Source organism: Anas platyrhynchos, chromosome 3 (genome assembly GCF_047663525.1).
Source record: "Anas platyrhynchos isolate ZD024472 breed Pekin duck chromosome 3, IASCAAS_PekinDuck_T2T, whole genome shotgun sequence".
NCBI lineage: Eukaryota > Metazoa > Chordata > Aves > Anseriformes > Anatidae > Anas > Anas platyrhynchos.
The window spans coordinates 13125685-13143820 of NC_092589.1; the positions used below are offsets into that span (position 1 = coordinate 13125685).

Consider the following 18136-nt stretch of genomic DNA (forward strand, 5'->3'; position numbering starts at 1 on the left):
GAGTTTGTTCTTGCTTGTGCACAGCCAAAAGAGGCCGGACACTGCTGTCTTCAGCTCAGTGGAAGTTGGCACCGACCCATCTCCAGCAAACAACAGCCTGACGTCAGCTCGCGCAGCGGTGATAGCAGTATAACTTGAGAGATTTTTCAACTGGCCAAGCTGTTGAAAGGCTATCGCTGGGTTTGATAATCTCTGGCCGCACTTGAGAGGAAGCGGCGCGAAGGTGGGGGGAGGAATGGCTGCTTAATGACAGAAATAATAGAGCAATTCCTGATAACTTCCCTGAGGTGGAGAGGTGATTTTTAAGGCTTGCACCGAAGGGTATTCTGATTCCCATCTTGGCAGCTGCAGTCCTTCTCCCCATTGTTATTTCCAGCTCCTGAAATCCCGAGTGCTCGGTAGCGTTTGCGCTGTATTGGAAGTTGGAGAACAATTAAAGTGCCGTGTAACAGTCAATCAAGCAGATGATGAAATTTGACTTTCCTATTGTGTTGAATAAAGCACTTTCATTATGATTTTAATTCCCGATGTTTGCTTTATGCGGTGTAGATATAGTTCAAAGAACTGGGCCTGGTGATACTGAGCTTTTCACTAAGTTCCCTAGTTTCCATACATTTCTGTTCCTTTTGCTAGGATATAAGCACATAAATCATTGAAGCCCCAAATCTCGACCGCAACACCCAGAAAAGGTTTACTTTAAAGGTGTTGAGTCCTTCTTTGTTATTAAATAAGGCTGGAATAAAGACACCGCTTTGTGGTGCTGGTTTCAGATAACGTCTTTAGCAAAGTGGCTGTTTTCCTGTAATGCTACAGATGTGTTGACTGCAAAGTTAGCGGAGCCTCCATTGCGTTTCTGAAACAGAGCCACTGTGACTTAAATTTAATAACAGATGGTTCTCCTCATAACCCAACAGTTGAAAGAGACTTCTCTATTGTTCAGCACTACCACTGAAAACACATTTCCATTATGAACTTAGAGTGCTCCTATGCCAAAACCAACAGTTAAAAATGAATGGTTTGCTCTGGTAACAGGACAAAACAAACATGAAAATCGTTGTGTTGTGTGACAGAAAATCGGAATATTAAAGTAACACAGCTGATAACCCAACCAGAAAAGCTATTTGATGGGCTGTTCTGGACTCAAGAACGCTTCTAAGCAAATATTTCAAGTCTATGAAGAACAGTGCATCAGTTTCTGCTTTGTTTCTTGTGCTGCTGCAGAGATAGCAAAAAGTTCATATTCCATGTAGGTCCCGTCACCAGGGATTTGCAGAGTTTGTGAAATCCTGGAAGAGAATGTGAATAACTGCCAATATTAACATTTTCTAATGTCCAAACTTTTACGTCTGCTTTTAGGGTATATCCAGCCTAGGTTAATAACAAAATCTGTCAAAGTAGGGAGGGACAAGAATGAGAGAGAGAAAGAAAAATTGGCCCTGCTCCAGCGTGGGGTTTGTCCTGCTTGTGAGCAAATCTGATGGCAATGCACAAGTCTTACAGATTGCAACTTCTTTGAAAGCGGGCAGGAAAGCAAGCATCTGTGTGAGCCCACACTTCTCAGAGGATTCAAAGAGATCAAAAGCAAGAGTGGAAGAGATCTGCACATCTTGTTCGAAAAGAGCGGTCCGGCTGGGGCTGCTGATCTCACAGCGGGGAAGGAAAGGGTGAATGAATAGCTGCTGCTCTTTCAAAACCCGGGAAGTCCTGACAGTCCTTGGAGGCTGGTGTGGCTGCTTGACATCCTGCTCCCCAGAGGGGCTGGCGTGTGGCAGGGCCTGACCGTTTGTGATTTACGAGGAAAGCCCAGGGCTGGTCTAGAGGACACCAGGAGCCAAGCCTTCGGATACTTCGTGCTTGAGAGCTTGCGGTAGCACAGGGGTTGCCTGCTCAGGTTAAGAATTTGATCAAGAGGAATTGGCTGAAGCAAAACTTTCTGAAATCTCGGGCTAAATAGCCACACTTCTTAGGCTCGAGGGCCAGTGGCAACTCCAGCATCACGGCTGCAGCCCCGTGCGGATGTGACCTTGCAGGAGAAAGGCTGCTTGGATTGTCCCCACCGGGCGTGGGCAGCGTTACCTGCGTACAGTGCTTGGAGCAGGCTGCCCTAGGTCTGTTTATCGCCCTTTGCTAGCTCCTGTGGCAGGCTGCTAGCACCTTCCCTCCAGCGTGCTTCCTTTCTGGGGCCAGGCTTGTGCCTGTGGAGGGTGAAATCATGACTTGTAGGGCTGCGGTGCTTAGAGCAGGCGTAGCTGAGCGAGGAGCTCCTCCTGGGTTGCTCCAGCAGCACTCTGTCGTGTGGGGCTTGCCACAAGCCCCAGCGGAACTTCCCCTTCCAAAAACTGCAGCAGCAGCTAGCGAAGACGGTTAATCTCTCCGCTGCAGCCCTGCTGGAGATCTGTTATGCCACAAGTGGGAGGAGACACGCAGGAGAAAAACTCTATTTTGTTTTGTTGTCTGTTTTTTTTTTTTTTTTTGCCATCCTTTACCATCTCTCATCCAACCAGCCTCTGCTACTGCCCGAAGCAGGGAGATGAGCTGGTGGGAAAGGCCTGTGTGTTTTGCTCCTACCTCCAAGTGTGTGACATTTGCATTTGCTGCCAGTGCTTTGCTTTGGATAGCCAGCGCTCCTCTGCTCTTTTCTGCATGTAACAAAGCTCACTGGATGGCTGTGAAGGATACAGGTCACTTTGTGTCAAGCAGTGTCTTAAGTTTTGCTTTAATGTGGCCAGAGGTCCAATAATATGGAAACATAACCAGTGGTGGGGAGAAAAAAAAAATCTTGAATTTGCTTTTGGTTAGAGAGTTCTGAAAAGGTTCATAAAGAGGCTGGTCTGTTATCAGGGTGTAATTTTGGTGTGATTTGGCTGTACATCTTAATTATTCTCCCTCAAAGTTTCAGAAAAGTCTTGAAGTCTTATGGTCAGTCCCTTCAAGGTAATGTTGCAAGACTTGTGATGAAATGTTGCTGGATGGTTCTGTTTGCACTCTAATTGCTTTTTAGATCCTTGCTGGGTGGTATTTTTCAAGATTTCCGTGGAACAAAGGGCTTTAAAAACAGCCAACCAAACAAGAGTGAAGCTGCAGTTCTTAGTTAATCACTTGGCTCTGGCAGTACCCACGGAAAAGCCACTTTTCCCCTTTCTGCACGAAGCCCGGTGAAGTCTGGGTAAGTGACACTGCTGCGTGCTCCTGCCTTTGCACCCTTGGGTGCTTCTAAAATGGTTACCGCTTTCCTGAATAGCAAAGCATCATCATAAGAATGGCCTCTCCCTGTGCTTGGTAGCAAGGCGAGATGGGAGCAGGCTGCACAAACAGCTCTGGGCAAGGCTGAGAGCTGAAGGAAGATGTCTTACCCGCTGTTACCCCAGGAGCTGTACTGCTTTAGAAAGCAGGAGCTGCTCCCTGACCTGTTCGGTGTCTGCTCCAGCAGGAACATCAGCGAGTTTAATGAGGTGGAGGACAGTCCCCCGTAGCTGTTGGGGACTTTTTGTTTGCGCTGAGGTGCTCCTGCAGAGGGAAGGAGCAGAATAACAACTCTGCAACTCGCATCAGCTCCATTTAAACTTAAAAACCCAAGCACGCTTCGCAGGTCTGGTTTCACACTTGGCTGGGTGCTCACGGCTCTTGGCATGAAGGTGGGATTCCAGCTGAAGGAAACCAGCACGATCAAAAAGGAAGGGAGCCACAGTGCTCCTCTCTGTTTCAGAGCCACCATAGCCTGCTCCTTCCTTGTTTTTATTATTTGTCCCCAGTGGGCTCAGCATCATTCTGGAGCACATGATACCTGTGTGTCTGCTCCCTGTCTCGTGTCTCACCCAACAGAGGGCTCATTCCAGAGTTCCCCGTGGCCTTTTTCTCAGCCTCGAAAGCCTCTCTTTGTTTCTTTGTTCCACCTTGTTTCTCCTTGTTTCACATTAAGGGTAACATTAAGCACAGGGAACTTACTGATTTCCCATAGTTGGCAATGCCTTGGAAGCCCAATAGGGAGGAAGAAATGCAGCAAAGTGGGGGAAACTCATGAGCAGGAAGAAGCAGACTTATCTACACAGGTCCTACACAGAGCAAAACAGGGGGTTCTGAGCTATTTTGACAACCTAGTAAGAAGTACTCAGCCCTCTGTTCAACTGAGGGTAAAGCTGCTACCTGTCGAGGCCCCCTGGTTTTACCCTTACAAATACCTCGTTGATTTTATTTTCCACCCTGCATAAAACAGAGCACTTAAAAGCGAACAAAAACCGTCTTGCAACTGAACTGCCTGCTTCTACCACTAAAAATTGACTTAATTTTCTCTAACACAATAGCGTGTTGAATTAAAATGGCTGGAAACCTCCTTTAATTATGCTGATTTTATTTCTCTTTTTGGTAGCAGTAACTCTCAGGCAGTGGCACGCCAACAAAGACCGCTTTGAATGAGCAGCAGTTCCGAGGGGTGCCATCCCGCTCCCTTCCCCCAGCCCCATCTCCCAATTCTTGACGAAGAAAACAAGTTGCTGCCTCTTCAAGATTTTTCTCGGCCTTTCTGCTGGTGACAGGAGTAAGTGTTAGTAACATCTGCTGGCCCAGCCTCGCTTCCTCCAGCAGCACTGGGCTCTGGCAGGGCTGCGTGGAGGAGCCAGGAGCCGCTGGCGCCCCGTGCCAAGCACCCGCTGCGGCTTCGCCAACCAAAGCTCTCAGCAGAGCTGCGGTCTGCGATAGCGGCATCAGCACGGGCTCCACACAACTGTTAGGGTCTCCTTATCTCTTCGTGCTGTCTTAGGCCCCAGCTCTCACTAGCAGTAGGTTTTTTTTTTTCTGTTAGTTTGTATTTGTTTTCTCTTTTTGAATAATGAATGTTACTTTAAACAAAACAGCCAGGGGGGATAAACAGATCAACATGTGGATCTGAAAACATTTTCTATTAGCTTTAGCTTAGAAAGTTACTATAAATGACAGATGCTACAGAGCACTTCTCTTTCACAATCCGTTCTCTAACTCCTTTCTGCATTTCGACAACATTTTGTGAGCCACAAGATTTTTTTTTCCTTTGCTCTGACAGGTTTCCTTGATGGTGGCAGTAACTGGGAGAGAAAGCGTAGCTGTATGTATTTTAATAGGGACATGGCATCTGTAAAATCACACCAAAAAATGAGCAGTATGTACAGGCTTATGCAAACCCTGCTTTATTTTGCACTTGTTTGCTCCAGAATTGGTAGGCTTCCCTTTGGACGGAAGAGACAAAAAGCGTTTTGTTTTGCTTTATTGAAGTAAGGCATAGGTTTCTCAGCTGTCTCCTAAGGCTGGTTTGCTCTTTACTTTTTTTCATCAAATAAAAGAAAAAACGGAGATGCAGAGGCTTTGTCATGTCACACACGTGAAGTCGACAGGAAAAACTGACGTGCACCTAGGTAAAAATTTACTTAAGTAAAATTGTAGGAGTGATCTTGCTGCTTGCTCTCAGGTTGTACAGCGCCTATGATGTACTAAGGAAAAAAAGCAGTAAGGCAACGCTGTGCTGCGGATTCAGGTTTTTTGGGGGAGGAGGTAGGAGGAGTTCCTGGTTATTTTATGTGCGATTTCCTGATGTGAGAAATTTTAAAGACTCTTGTGGCAATTTATCTGGAGTTTTTCTTCTATTAACATCAAGAGGCAGCCTGAAATTGTACTACCCTGTACTTCACTCAAACCAGCCTTATACAATAATCCAGTTGTTTCTTCCTTCTAAATACACAGTGTGTGCAGGGATGGTTCTGGAGGCTGCAGGCAGCCACAGCAGAAAAGGACTTTCGTGGTTTGCTTTTGCTTTCTCTTCCTGTCCCCTCCATTTTTCATATAAGGTTTTTATCAGGCTGAGTTTCTGATGGACTGCTCATTGCGAGATCAGTGGAAAGTGAAACTAGAGTGTTTTGGGACTTCGGTAAATTCTTTTGGGTTTCATATAGCGCTCTTATTGCAGGCACTGTTCTTAAAAACAACTCAGTGGACTGAGAAATTAAAAATGTCAATTGATAAATTGATAAAATGGAAATCTGAACTTTATCTGCAGGAAATATTAATGAAAGAGAAGCTGAGTGTGTCCCTCCCTGCCCCCAGCAGAATGCCAAACGCAGTCGCTTTGTGTCATTTTTAGGAGCAGCTCTGAATACCTCTAGGTAGCTGAAAGTGAAAAGTTCAGAAATCAAGTCGCTAATACAGTTTCTCTTCAAATGCTGCTTCTGAATGTTTAATACCGTGTCCCTGAGGAAGTCCCATTATTAAAGCTGTGTGACTATGAAATCATTTCGGCTCTGAAGAGTAGATATTTGAGAGTTCTGGGGATTTTCCTCATCTGACTCTTACAGCTTTCTCTCTACGGTCTCCATTGCAACGATTACAAAAGTTCTTGCAAACAACATCCTTTGGAGTCGATGCCATCTCCAGTCAGGGCCAAGTTACGGTGGTGGCAGGAGCTACACTTACCATATATACTCTATAGGCATGCAAAGCCAGTCATGCTCCTGTAAACCTTTTCCAAAGGGTTTTAGAGCTTGCTCACAAAAAAATGCTGAAGTATCCGACCACATTGTGAATTGCACTCATAACGCTAACAAAAACTAAGTCAGCAGGTCACACTCCTAAGGGTTAATCACAAAAGATCCTAATGCACTTTGCAAACAATATGCACTTGCATGTAGGATCTGTTCCTCTCTCCTGGTAGGCAGCCCGGTACTGGGTGGAACACAGCAACTGCTTGGCAGCAGGATAGTGGGACAGGAAGGGGGAGAATCTGCGGGGTACAGCGGCAAACTAAAGAATTTAAGGTAACCCAAATGGAAGCTGATCGGGGTTTTAACAGCTGGCTGATTGGGATATTTGACTTTTCTGTGAAGAGCCTGCTTTTTTTCCTGGGGTACGAAAACCTGTTCGATCCTTGGATCAACCTTACTGGCTCCGGGCTTGCTTACAGGGCAGCGAGCCGAGGTGTGGGCTGTGCAAGGCAGTGTGTCTGAGGTGCTCTGCCCTAACCTCTCCTCGATGGATAGCGCGATATCTGGCTTGAAAGGGGCCTTATCTGCCTCGCATAAGGGCATCTCTCCTTCGATATCTACGCGGGGAGCTGTTAGGCTGCGAGATACGGGGCTGCACATCGGCAGCTGGCTGACCATACAGCAGCGTCCCTGCGGGTAGGCAAGCCCTGAGAGAGAAGAGCAGCGCTGCCACATCACTACCACTTCTAGTATCTGCAGCGCTTGGATTTTTCCTCGGGGGCCTCTCCTTTGCCTGTTGACCCAACCTGACCCTGCTTGGCTCGCAGGAGCTGCCGAGATCACAGCTAAAGGTGGTATGGCTAGAGGCACGAAAGGGCAAGGTCTGACACTGATCCTATCAATGAGCAGGAAGGCTCGTACTGCTCTGTGCGCCTAATGAGCGCTGAAGCCAAAACACTCATGCATTTCTCTTTTCATCTATTATCAGCGAAGCATATTTAACAGATGTCTGGAAAACTAACCATGATAAGGAAGAAAAAAAAAGGCCAACCACCCCTCCTGTAATTAACCAGTTTCCAAAGCAGTCTCCGTATTCAGGATGGGCACAATCACGGGCAGAATACCCTGGTGGTTTTCTGACAGTGTCATTCAACCTTAAGCTGAAGTGACCTCATTCTGGTGGGATGCAAGGGGCTCGGTCTCTGAATTTGTTCTTGCCATGGTGATGTTAATGCTGCTAGCAAGACTGCTGGTGAATGATGCACCAAAAAGCTAGCAGGGAGAAAAATATCCACAAACTTACCAAAGAGAAACTGGGAGCATGCATTGGCTCTGAGGGGGAGAGAAGTTCTTTGGATTTTGGTTATTTCAGTTTGGGCTTTGGTGTGTAATTTCAGTCTGGTCTCTTCACCTACCACTCCGACAGTGCGTTAACGTTGCAGCTTTTTGCAGTTTATTTAACTTTACGTAACAGCTCATTTTTTTTTCCTTAGTTATCATCAGATAATGCTGGTTTTTGGGTGTAATTCAAGGTATAATGTGGTCCTTTGTGTGCAGGTATACATGAGCACCGAAATATTTTTAGTGACATTTGTTCCCACTTGAAGTGCATGTTCTTCTTACAGCAGTGGTTTTGTGTCATTGTATATTAAAAAAAAAAAAAAAAAAAAAAGTACTGGAGAACACATTCTGTTCCAGAAACTGGACAAGATCTTTTTCACTTCAGGTTTTCTTTTTCATAAATTTTCCTTAACTTTTCCTGGGGCAAATTGGGTAAAGTTGGGCAGTGATTTACACAAGCCTGGAATAGAAGTTGGGTATAAATGGCACTAAATTCAGTATCCTTGCGAGATTTCAAAACTAAACAAAACAAAATTGGAGGAGCTTTGCTTTCAGATCTGCAGACATATCAAATTGAAGCAAAGCAATAAATAAATAAATAAATAAAAATAAAATTGTATTTCCAATGCTATCAAAGTGAGCGCTGCTCTTGAAGCTGCTGGCCATTAAAACATGCTCATTACCCCCAGTGAGATGATGGTGTTTTGGGAAGTGGACTGGACAGTTTGTGTGAAGCTCAGGCCCTGGAAAGTCAGCTGTGGCTGGCTGCAATGGGGTCAGTGTCACCTGCAGACCCTTTTTAAAGGGTTTGGACTCTGTGTGAAGGGGACAGAAGGTGCTTAGGTGCTTTCCTTCGCGTAGCCAGAGATACAGGTGAGTGACTGTACGAGTTGCCACTGCCCAGAGGCAGAGACTTGGGGTAATTAAGCAGGAGCACAGACACCTAAAGAGAGAATTGCCAATAACTAGACACACAAAATTAAAACAAACTGGTGATTCTAGTTTCGGGTAGTGACTCTACTGGTTTCGCATGGCAGAGAGGGTGTACGCAGGGAGTGCTATGTTACAGTGCCAGCAGGAGCTTTCCAAGCACCGCTCAGACAGCCACAATTGATTGATTTTGCTCCTCTAATTTTAACTCCTTTTGATCAGTGGGAAAAAGAGATTCCTCTAGGCCAAGGGGCCAAACCCCACTATCTCACAGTCGCGGCTAAAGCCTGCTTCTCCCCAAACTGCATTGCGCGCTGTTGTATCATGTGTGACTCATGGCCTAATTAAACAGCCTTAAAGAACACCATCCCAGTGGTAGCTGTGTTCTCACGCAGCGTATCCCAGTGTTTTCTGTCTCTTGGAAAGTCAGAGAAGTGGTGGTAAATCATCGGCCGTCCTGACACCAGATTGCCGAAAGCCAAGCGCTATCTACCACGAGCGAGCGCGCTGGATGGCTGCCGAGCTCGGCCGCCCTACAAGCGGAGACTTCTCGGCCTTATCAAAAGTACCCACAGCTAAGTGTTACGTGGGCCCTTGCTGCTGAGATGGGCACGTGTGTGAGAGACTACGAGGAAAAACATGCACGGAAAGTGAAGTTTTCAGTTCTCAGCACGAGTATAGCAGAGCAAAGGAGCAGCAAAGTGTTTTTAGTGCAGGAGAATAAAGCACGGAGGCTCGACCCTGCCTTCTCTGTGAACAATTACTTTGCAGTAAAATGAAGGAATGAAAAATGCTCATTTTTCAAGGGGACTGCACATGTGAAGTGCAACATTTTGGCACGCGGAGCAGGGTGCTCCAAGGGATGCGTAGTCTCCGTGCTTTTTTTTTTGGTGAAAAGCCAGACCTAGTAGTTAAACCCTCTGCCCGTGATTCTCTTGCTTCTAACCTGGTTGAGCTCTTAGATCTGCTAACTTGCAGCTTTGAGTTTCTGTGGTGCAGAGCCGTTTGTGTGTCTTGCATTCCTGCTTGCTCATCAGAAAGTAGTCGGTGCCAACAGAAATATCTTTCCAGGCTGAGGCGCTCTTAAATGAAACACCTAATTTTTTATTGCTTTGGTACCTGATGTTTTACTGCTACGGACTGTTGTGAGGCTATCGATGACTTCAGAGACTTCCATCCCTTTGAATTATCCTCTTGGCAGATGTCTTCACTTTAACTCTCTCCCATGTTGTGCATACTTGTAGCTTTTCTCTGCCGTCCCAAATTTGTCATTAATATGCTATGTTAATACATTTTTTGGCTTTCGAAGCTGGCTCGTGTTGTTTTTTATTTAGGTTTCATGGTTTCTTTGGAGGGGGATTTTTTTTTGGTTACTGCTCAAATTATCCAGGAGTGTAGGTGCTTTGCAGAATAATTTTCCAAAAAATCCTCCAAAACAGGTGTCTGCTTGGGGGAACTCCTAGTCCCCGGGCTGGAAAAAGGGGGAGGAGAGCAGGGGATGTTCAGGATGGGGTGGCAGGACTCAGGAGGGCTGGGCTCTGAGCCCAGCCCTCAAACATTCCCTTTGCTGTAGCGTATTTGTGATCCCCTTTGCTCTGTTGAGTTCCTGATGTTAATATTTCCTTTTCCAATCCCTCCGACATTCCTCTTTAGCTTCTGTGGTGTGCGGCACAGAGCTGTGTGTCCACACACGGACACATGCACAGCAGGACCCAGCAAATCTCCCAGCTCAGGGAGAGGACAGCAGTGACAGCGTTACCATCCTGCGGCTGCTGCGATCTTATTCCCATCTTGGGAGCTCCTGCGTTCGAGGTGGCTCGTCACTAGGTAACTCCTCAGCCTAGGAACCAGAAAACCACGCTCCCCTGCAAGCTGCGGCACCGCACACATCCAGGGGCACCCTAACATGGCCATCGGGGTTACCTGGGAGTCCCAGGCTCCATTAACCAGACCCAGGGGGGTGACTCTGCTGTCGCCCCTTTTCTGGGGAGCTTTTAGGGGTTTGCTGCTCTGTCTGCAGGTGTGAAAACATTCTGCTGCTTCACATCTGTCTCGGCAGATCTCCCCTGAAAGCAACGTAGCGCTGCATCTGGCTAAGGATGGCGGTGCCTACTCTGCTGGCTGCTGGGAGGCCTCCTGGTTTTATCCTGCTCTGGGAAAACTTCCTCCCTGATAACAATCCGATGCACAGATGCAGGATGCTGCCTCTTTCTTCCCTTACCTTCCTTACCCAGCCAGGGGGTGCTTTTTGCAGTTGGTGTTTCCCTCCCCTGTTCCCAGCTCACATCACACGCTAGCAGGCCTCACCCAGGCCCGGGCGGCTGCCTATCGCAGTTGTCGTCAGCTGGCACCGCTCCCATTTCTCCAGAGCTGGCAACTGTCCTCTTTTCTTTGAGCTCCGATAACGGGAACAGATTAACGTGGGGAGCAGCCCGAGCACTGCTTTATGGGGCTTCGCTCCTGTAGACCTCCGGTTTTCCACACGTCTTGCCAAGTGAGTTTCCTGGTCGTGGGCTATGTCATTTGCTATTCTCCCCTTCCCTGCCCCCACCCATTTCCTGACATCACTTTTATTTTAAATCCTTCTCTAGCAGTGGTCCAGTTCTGCTGGAGCACTCCACCCAGTACTTCCGAACGCAGTAAATCTTGCTGATTGGGGGATTTATATGGTGTACGGAGCTAGGAAAACTACAAAGCTTTGCCATACTTAGAAGAGAAATCCTAATACGATGATGAAGAGCATCAAACTTTTTTTTTCCCTTCCCATACCGTGCCAACTTAATTTGGTGAGGCTACTCCTCACTAAATAGAAGCCAAAATCTTAGTTTATCTTCCACAATCTCCTGCAGTGACTTTTTTATTATAAATAATCTGGTATAAAGGAGTAGATAAACCACATTCTTGTTGCTTGAGGTGGTCCACTCGCTGTTAGACAACCATCATCATCTTCAGCTGCCACGGACAGCGTTCAGTTTGACGCCATCTGACCTTAGCTGTAGGAGCTGGTTATTGCGGGGCTGAAACTATCCAGGACTGGGTTTGTGGTGCTGGTGAATGCGATAATCTTGTGGCAATCTTGTTGGCATGTACCGTGCCCTCTGCTGAGCTTTCTTACATCTAAAGCAAAGGTTGAGGTCTCCACTGGTGTTGTGAGCAGCTACGTTGCTGCTGGAGGTCCCAACAAGCCAGTGACCTTCAGATCTCCTTCCTTTTCTGGCACTTGAGCTTGTGCCATATGCGTGCTGATACAAGCCATAGGGGTAGGCACAGGCTGGGTTTTGGGTTTTTGCTTTGCTCTTAAGCATGGACGCTGGGAATAAGGGAAAAGAGCAAATTTTGAGCGTTGTTTTTTCCCCAGCATAAAGGCGAAGTCCTTCCAGCTGCCTAACTGGGGGAGGGATCGGATGAATTTTAGTCAAATGTGTTTATAACCAGTCCCAGCGCGCTCCTCCTCCTAAGAAAACTAATTTATTTAAACAGTGGGCAACTGATGGAATTTATAGCCCAGTACCATGTGGGACAGGTTTAATAAACATCGCCCTGTAGGACACCTACAATTTGCTGCCCTGAAACCCTGCTTGGGATCAAAGAGCCCTTCTGCCATATTGCCCACGAGCTATGGATGGTGACCAGGCACTGCTGCAGCCCAGGGCATGTTTGCTGCTCCTTCACAGGGGAAAGGAGGCTGGGGGGGGGGGAACTTGTACGTGAAATGCCTTCAGGGCCTTCCAGCTCAGTTGTCTGAGGGAAATGTAGGCAAAACGCCGGCTACCTCTGCCTCCTCGCCTTCAGCCACCGCGTAACTTCGCTTGCTTTGTACCTGTCTGGGGGTAGCTGCCACCACAGCGCAGTTTGCAATTTCTGGAGGGGAAGGGTCTGGTGGAAAAGGTGTCTGCTGTGGGGTTAGCCGGCTTTGCTGCTCGCTGCCGAAGGAGAGCTGCTCCCTGGAAAGAAGCTGAAAGCTCTGAGGACGTGGGATCCTGCAGAAGAGGGGCAGGAGATACCACCATGGGTTCTTCTGGATGCTCCACGGTCATGATCAGGCAAATGCTCCTTTGCGTTTGCGTCTCGCTGAGGCCTTTGCACTTTTTTTATCAGATGTGGTTATCTCCCTCCCAGCACTTATTTTTATTCCATGGCGTGGCGGAGCGCCGCGCTCCATCGTGAGCAGAGCCCCTTTGTACGATACCCTCGCCACCCTCACCCTCCGGCCTTTCGTGTAGCTGCCGGTTACTTCCAGGGGAAATTCCAGGCTCTGGCTGCCGTGGGGCAGTGTCACGAGCACCCCGGCACCGCTCTGTCCACAGCTGTCAGTTCCTGCCTGTCCTCCCCGGGAGGGACACTGGGGCTTTTTCTGCTCCGCGTGCTAATTGCACTTGCAAATTATACAGATGTGGGAGGGGTGGATTCCAGGCTGAACGTGAGTCACCGGGCTCGGACAGTTGGGAGGAAGGCAGGCTGGGCTTTGTGAGCAGGAGGGCGCAGCGTGGGGAGCTCTCAGCTGGAGCCCTGAGCCAGTCCTGCTCGCAGCCTTCCAGACCAGCAAAACTCGCACAGTCGAGGGAAAAAACCCTAGGGGAAAATAGCAACGGGTGATTTGGCAGATGTGGCCTGTGAGGAGAAAATGAAGGTAGTGGCGTTGTTTAATCCTAAGAAGAGGAACCTGAGGAGATGGATGGACGTGATCGCACCTGCGAACCATCAGACGGAGGCTGTGTAGCACGTTCCTCAGGAGCAGGGCTCCACCTTGGTTGTCCCCTGGGAGCTGAGCGCGGGGCAGTCCCGGTGGCAAATTTCCACCAGAAAACCCCAGGAGCCCCTACCTTTCCAGCTGCCCCATTTCTTACCATGGTCACATCCTTTCTTTCTCCCCCAATTCACAGCAGCCCGCCCGAGAAGCGTGCAGCACAAGGGGACCCCGTGCTTCCCGAGGCAGCAGAGGAGGCCAAGGAGAGGCGGCCACAGAGCTGCCCCGGGCCTTTGGTCAATGTGTCTGGTAGCGAAGCGCCGTGCCTTCGTGCTGAGAAGGCGGGGGATTAGTATCCAGGTGTGGCTCCGCAAATGCTCGGTCAGAGGTATGCTCTGACATCAGGTGAGCAGATTTTTGGCTGCTGATTCGGGGAAGTTGGGCGTTCAGGCTCAGCTTGCGCAAGAAGGCCAGTCGGTTTTCCGCGGGAGGCGAGCGGGCTGAAAGCAGGAAGGCTGCTTTAGGCTCGGGGGCAAGAGCACACAGATCCGAGCCGTCGGGATATGACAGATGTGTCCCGACAGCCGGCCCTGCAGCGCCGGCAGTCAAAAGGTGGCGGCCGCCTTGCTGCAGGGGGGGTGTCCCCACGCCCCAGGGAGACTTTTGTCTTGGGGACAGGCTCCTTCTCCTTGTCATGTGGCAGCTACCGCAGCAAAGCAATATTAGGAAGTAACATTTTAGCTGTCTTCCACGTGATTAGTCCTGCTTGAGGGAGGGGGAAGGGCCTCGCACTCTCTATTAATCATTTCTTCTTCCCTCCTCCCATCTGCTCGCCGATTCTCTTGCTCTTGCATACACCGCTAATATCTGATCACCTTATTTTTCTCTCTTCCTCTCGCCCCCTCCTTGTTGGTTCTTTGAGTCTCAGCCCCCTGCACTCCCAGCTTCTTGCAGAGATGCTGCTCAGTGCCCTGATTTGCTCCCCTAACTCCCTTCAATCAAAAAATAAAAATAAAAAATGGGGGTGGAGGGGACAACCCTTAAACCGTCCCGTGCCTTATTCCCTGTGCTGGTACACGATGCTTTTTCGTAGTGGTCAGCACCTTCAGCCAAAGTTGTGGAGCACACGTGGGCAGTGCCTGCTTCCCTCTCCTCCTCTTCGTGCCCTTCCCAGAGCCAGTGAGCCTGACTCCTCCTCCACCTCCTTCTCTTCCAGCTGCTTTCACTAGCCTCCTAGCTCTTCTTGGCAATGAGGAGCCCGGACATCTGTAGAAGCAGCTGGAAGCAAGATGGAGAGCCAATATCCTGCAGCTCACCAGATCTCTACAAACCTCAGCTCAGGAACCAGCAGCCTCGTACAGAGCACTGCTTAATTCAGTGTGTTTTTACGCTGCTTAGTTTGCACTGCACACTGCTCGGTTCTTACCGTCCTGAAGAAGGGATGCCTTTGTTGGTACGTGCCACCTCACAGCGACAGCACGCTGCTTTGGGAATCTTGTAGCTGGTCTGTAAAGAAAAATAAAATAAAATAAAATGAGTGCTCTTATGCTCTCGTGGCAGGAGGCACAGTTAAGCTTGGTTTCCACCTGTGTCTTCGACGGTACCTGTCAGTATCGCTGGCTGGCTCGAAGGACAGGATGAAATCCTGCCTTAGCTAAAAATGGGCCTCTCTCACTCGGTGCCACCACAAACTTGTATCCCTCAGATTGGAACAGATTTCTTTTCACTGATTCCTTGTCTTGCATCAAAACCTGTGTGTGTAAACGAGCTGGGCGACGCTCTGAGAGGTGACAGTCACCTTGCTCGGTGTTACACCGAGCTCAGCAGGGCAGCCCCCTTCCACGAGGAGCACAAGAGGCGCAGATCCCCGCTGCTGCTTGCGCAGAGGTGAGGAAACGCACGGGTGGCAGGAGGCTGCAGCGGGGCTTTTGGGAACGGGCCCCCGAAGGGAAGCTTGCGAGCCGTGCTGCCGTGAAAAGCCTCGCAGCGTGTTACATGATGCAAGCGACTTGGCAAACGCTGTAATTGTGTCACTGAAATGGCTGAGGCATCGCTGGGCGAGGAGGTTCTGCCTTGTGAGCACGCGAACGCGCCGCAGCCTGGGCCCACCGGTCCCGCTGCCAACTGCCACGAGTGTTTGTCTGCAGTTTGGGGATCCAAAGTTTGCTTGTTGTGTGGCAGAGAGCATGTAAGGGGATAAATAGCGAGGGGAATGCTTGAAAAATATTTTTCGAGGGACTTGGAAGATGTGTGCGATGATTAGGGACGATGTTTCTATGAAGGCTTCAGGCCAGCATCCTGTCTTACTCTTGCAATGACCTGCAGGTCTGCAGACAGCAGCTAGTGGCGTTTCTAAGGTCTCACTCCTCCTGCAGCTGGTGGAAGCTGGTTCCTTTTCAATGTCACTATTTGCACCCGCAGCAGCCGGAGCTGCAAGGTACAAAATCAAGGGAATGGCTTTAAAATCCAGGCTTTGGGCCCGCTTCAGGTCCAGGCTTCCAGCTCCCAGCTCTGACAAGTCTGAGCAGCGCTGCGTAGCACAGGAGTGGGAATGTGTGCGTACACACAGCCTGCATGTGCTGTTCCTGTCAGGTGTTAAAGTCCAGCGTAAAGCAAATACCATTTGCAAGTAGCCCAGAGCTGTCTTTTTTTTTTCTTTTTTTTTTTTTTCTGTGTGTGTGTGTGCGTGTGTCTAAACCTTTGCTGCGAAACAGAGCTCTCATATTTTCCATTCCTAATTCAAGAGCTGGAGGGATCGCTAAAGCCAGGTATCAAGTTACAAGAGAAAGAGTGAAGACATTTGGTTGCAGCTTCATCTGCTCGCGCACTGCACCCATGCAACCCTTCTCGTCAGCCCCCAAGTCAGCATTAAAATGATGCAAGGAAATCGTTCCTCTTTTCTCCGGTGCCGTCCTCGGGAAGCACAGCATCTGGAAGGAAAGCTCTCACCAACAGAGGTGTGTGAGGACTGGGAAGAGGAGGAAGGAAAAACCTTGTAATGCTCTAAAAAGCTTCTCATCCATAGAGCAGGAAATGTTGTTCCTACTCATCTGAGTTCCTAAAAAAAAAAAAAAGAAAGAAAAAAAGCTTCAACAATAACAATTTCCAAATGAAATCCTTTGAATGGATAATGTGTGTAGCCTAAAATGAAGACGTGACTCAGCCAGGAGTTGTTACTATTACTGGTACTGTTTTAGCTTTCAGATGGAGTCAACTTCAGATATTTGGTGCATCCTTGGTTCGGAGAGAAGGCTGGCTAGTGGTGGTGGCAGAATATCCTTTGCTGGGTCGCTAACTCAAAGTGGGATGTTTATGCTGAAATTGAGATTTAACTCGTCATGAGGTTAGACGTGAACATGAATGAGGACTTTAATGTGCAAAAGCAGGCCCAAACCCTGTATCCTACTCCTGTAGTCTGTTTTGTCCCTTCTCATTCTTCCCCCACCCCTCCCATCATCCATGTTTTTGCTGGTATTTTCCAGACCATGGTTCTTCCGTAGACAGGGCCTGTTCTCTTCTGTATTTAGATGCACTCTTCAACCATTTTGCTTTCTTTTTGGTTGTTAACCTGGAACGTGTATCTGGTTGTTTCCTTCACAGTCTGTCCCACCAAAACACGGAGCTTTCCCAAGGAGCTTCATCCCGTAGGCTTCGGCCATCCCTCTTCTCCTGCCTCCTGCATTCTCTTTGTCTTTCCCCTGCCTGCTGTTGTTTCTTCCCCTGCTCTCCGTGCATTGCTCATTCCTGAGCTGCACTTGCCTGGGTGGAAGAGGTCTGCGACCGGCTCCTCCGCCACTTCCCCCCATGCCTTTCCTCCCCTCGAGCTGATGGGAAATGCCGCATTTCCCCCTTCTCTCCTCCCACCGCCCCCTTCCTCTCCTGCTCCCTCTTGTACAGCTCCGTGCAAAATACCAACTGGAGAGGACTTGGAGAGAGGAGGGGGCAGGCTCCGCTTATTTCCCTGTGTGCATTTCCTGCTGGTTGCCTGTTCCTGCGAGCAGGCGCTCTGCCTCCGGAGCGGGGCATGCTTGGGACTCGGTAGAGATCCATTTTGGAAAGGGCAGTGGTGGACTGACATTTGATTTCCTTATTTAAGTGTGACTGTTACCCAGATGGCGGAGACCACGTGTGACTTACAACTCCCTCTCTCTCTCTCTCTGCGCTCCCTCGCTTTTTCTGCCCTTCAGTTCACATTCGGGTGGCTGCCTTCATCATGGCAAGAGGCAGAAATCATCTCCTTTCACGTTGGAAACTTGGGTTAAAAGGAAAACACTCAGAGCTGCAGAAGCTCTGGGGCTCATCTCCTACAGCCCCAAAGGCCTCCTTCTACCCAACTCAGGGGCTTTTCAGAGAGCTGAAAAGGGGAATTTTAGCGTTGTACACGAGCTTTTGGCTTCCTGCAGCTCATGTGGCAGTCGTGAAGGTGTCCCTAAACCGTAGTAGTCATCAGTGCATGATTGCTATATTGAGATACCGTGAACTACATGAACCCTAGATGCGAACCAAATATATAAAAGCACCCAGGGAGGAGTGGGGGGAACATAAATGCATCTGCATATTTTTTGGCTTATCCGTTTATATTTCTCCCAGCGTAGCAGACAGTGATTTGTTGTGTGTGCTGCTTGTGCACTACGTAACACGAACAAAGAGCATCCATGCAATATTAAAGACCCAAATTAAATTAAAACTGTTGAGATCTTCCCCTCCTCCTGTCTCTTTTCTAGGCCAGTTTTTT

At 48.8% G+C, this 18136-nt stretch overlaps 1 protein-coding gene across 2 annotated transcripts in view; it reads left to right on the top strand.

Annotated features, from left to right (window-relative positions):
• SERTAD2 (SERTA domain containing 2) overlaps window positions 1-18136 on the top strand; it is a 121618-nt gene that overhangs the window by 61927 nt on the left and 41555 nt on the right. The window lies entirely within an intron of this gene.